General features: G+C 47.2%; 1 pseudogene; it reads left to right on the top strand.

Annotated features, from left to right (window-relative positions):
• The first annotated feature begins 723 nt into the window (after positions 1-723).
• Positions 724-2,467, top strand: LOC138433152 (RNA-binding protein with serine-rich domain 1-like; annotated as a pseudogene).
• Positions 2,468-2,691: the final 224 nt, after the last annotated feature.

The following is a 2,691-nucleotide window of genomic DNA, read 5'->3' as shown; positions in this document are numbered from 1 at the left end:
GGTGAAGGACCTTCTAAAATCCTCTCCTCCATAAAAGTAATGCCAATGGATTAGAATAAAAAATTTTAAACTCAAGAAATTAGTCGCAGACTTGCGACTGGGGAGCATTTATATGAGGAAAATGGCTGACATGAAAAGAGCAACAAGCTCTGTGGTATTTCAGCTTGTCCTGTTTCCATCCGTGAAGGCTTCCTTCTGGACTTGAAAACTAACAGCGTGCTGTCATGGTGAAAACTAGCAGCCTGGCAGCCGCTATAGAGGACAGAACAAGGCTGGAATTCCTGTAAAGCACCCCTTCCCAGAGAACTCTCATTATTTGACCTGTCTGGTGGGTCCCTGGAAGACCCCAGTTGCAAAACTGACAATATTTGACCAGACTCAAAGTTTGCCTGGGGCAAACACCATTTTCTCTGGGGGCATTTATTAAAAATCACTCTAGGTATTTTTTGGACATCGCATCTACCTGAGGCAGTGGGTAACAGATCTGATACTTCACACACTTCTTCCTAAAAATCAAACAGAGAATTGAGAGTAAATAAAAACACCTCTGGCGGCGCTGGCCTCAGAGGCTGAGGAGAGCTGGAGGAGGAAGCGGCAGCGGGAAGTTGCTGCACTTTGGTGTCAACTGCAATTCATTAGGGATCCTTTCTCAGACTCCAGCTAGAAGTGAGTGTTCACATAAGTGAGGCTGCCGTTCTGTTTTGAACACCTCAAAAGGGGAGAATGAATTTATCAGGAGTGAAAAACAAGAGCATGCTATAAGCCAAAAAAAATAATAAAAAGTCCAGCACTAGGGCCCCTTCAAAATTGGGAAAGGAGTACATCAAGGCTGTACATTGTCACCCTGTTTATTTAACTTATATGCAGAGTACATCATGAGAAACACTGGGCTGGATGAAGCACAAGCTGAAATCGAGATTGCCGGGAGAAATATCAATAACCTCAGATATGCAGATGACACCATCCTTATGGCAGAAAGCAAAGAAGAACTAAAGAGCCTCTTGATGAAAGTGAAAGAGGTGAGTGGATAAACTTGGCTTAAAACTCAACATTCAGAAAATGAAGATCATGACATCTGGTCCCAACACTTCATGGCAAATAGATGGGGAAACAGTGGAAACAGTGACAGACTTTATTTTGGGGGCTCCAACATCACTGCAGATGGTGACTGCAGCCATGAAATTAAAAGACACTTGCTGTTTGGAAGAAAAGCTATGACAAACCCAGACAATGTATTAAAAAGCAGAGACATTACTTTGCCTACAAAGGTCCATATAGTCAAAGCTATGGTATTTCCAGTGGTCTTGTATGGATGGATGTGAGAGTTGGACTATAAAGAAAGCTGAGCACTGAAGAATTGATGCTTTTGAACTGTGGTGTTGGTGAAGACTTTTGAGCGTCCCTTGGACTGCAAGGAGATCAAACCAATCAATCATAAAGGAAATCAACACTTAATATTCACTGGAGGGACTGATGCTGAAGCTGAAGCTCCAATACTTCAGCCACCTGATTTGAAGAACTGACTCATTGGAAAAGACCCTGATGCTGGGAAAGATTGAGGGCAGGAAGAGAAGGGGACGACCAAGGACAAGTTGTTTGGATGGCATCACCAACTCGATGGAAATGAGTTTGATCGAACTCCGGGAGATGGTAAAGGATTTGGAGGCTTGGTGTGCTGCAGTCCATGGGGTCACAGAGAGTCAGACACAACTGAACAACTCAAAAACAACAACAAGGGCTCCTTCTCCTACCAAACGCAAAGACTGCTCTAATGAGAAGTCAAAGGATCGCTCTAAAGATAAATGGCCCCTCAATGAATCAAGCGAGAAGGAAAGATGGTGGAAGAGGTTCAGTGATTCCAGTGGTAGCAGCACCAGGCCTGGCTCCAGCCACTCCGGAAGCCCCAGCACCTCCCGTGGCTCCAGCTCCAGAGGCTCCTCAGGCTCTCCAAGTCCTTTTTGGGGCAGACAGGACAAGCGGCATTCTTGTTCCAAATCCAAACCACCCAAAAGAGATGAAAAGAGGAGGAAAAGGCAGAGCCCTTTCCCTAAATCCAGCAAAGTCCACAGTGGGAGGCTGACCAGGAATGTGACCAAGGGTCCCATCGTGGAGATAGTGTCCACCTGTGGAAAAATTAAAATGACTGATATGTCTGCCAAAAAGATGCACCCCTATCCGTATAAAGGTTAGGCTTATGTGAAGTTTGAGAATCCAGGTGAGGCTGGGAAGGTTCTGAAAGCACATGGCCAGAGGAAAGATCGATGGCCAGAAGATCACTGCTACTGCTGTGCCCGCCCCCTGGCCTCAGCCATCCCCCAGGTGAGCCAGCCCTCCCAGGAGAATGCTCGCACTGTCTCCCGTGGGGTGCAGGTCACCCATCACCTCCTCGGGTGAAAGAGGTCGCATGCCCCCCGCCCCCTGCCACTCTCTCCATAGGAGCCATTCGAGCTCCAACTCCTCTGGATAAGCAGGGCCACCAAAGTTCTGCCCCTGTGACTTATATCTCAGCCAGCTCACTTTTGTTTCTTTCCCAGCTGAACTCCCTCCCTCCCTCCGAGGCAGACTTCCAAGGTGAAGGCAGCAATTGAGATGTTTCCCAGGTGGCAGGGTTCCAGCTGCAGAAGTGTTGCTGGTTTGGGATAATGCTTGTAAAGATGCAAGGATGAGCAGAGGGCTCTAGGTGGTGGTACC

The sequence above is a fragment of the Ovis canadensis genome, chromosome 1, assembly GCF_042477335.2.
Source record: "Ovis canadensis isolate MfBH-ARS-UI-01 breed Bighorn chromosome 1, ARS-UI_OviCan_v2, whole genome shotgun sequence".
NCBI classification, from domain to species: Eukaryota; Metazoa; Chordata; class Mammalia; order Artiodactyla; family Bovidae; genus Ovis; species Ovis canadensis.
Note: the sequence above shows the minus strand (reverse complement) of the source record. Positions and strands in the feature narration are given on the sequence as shown.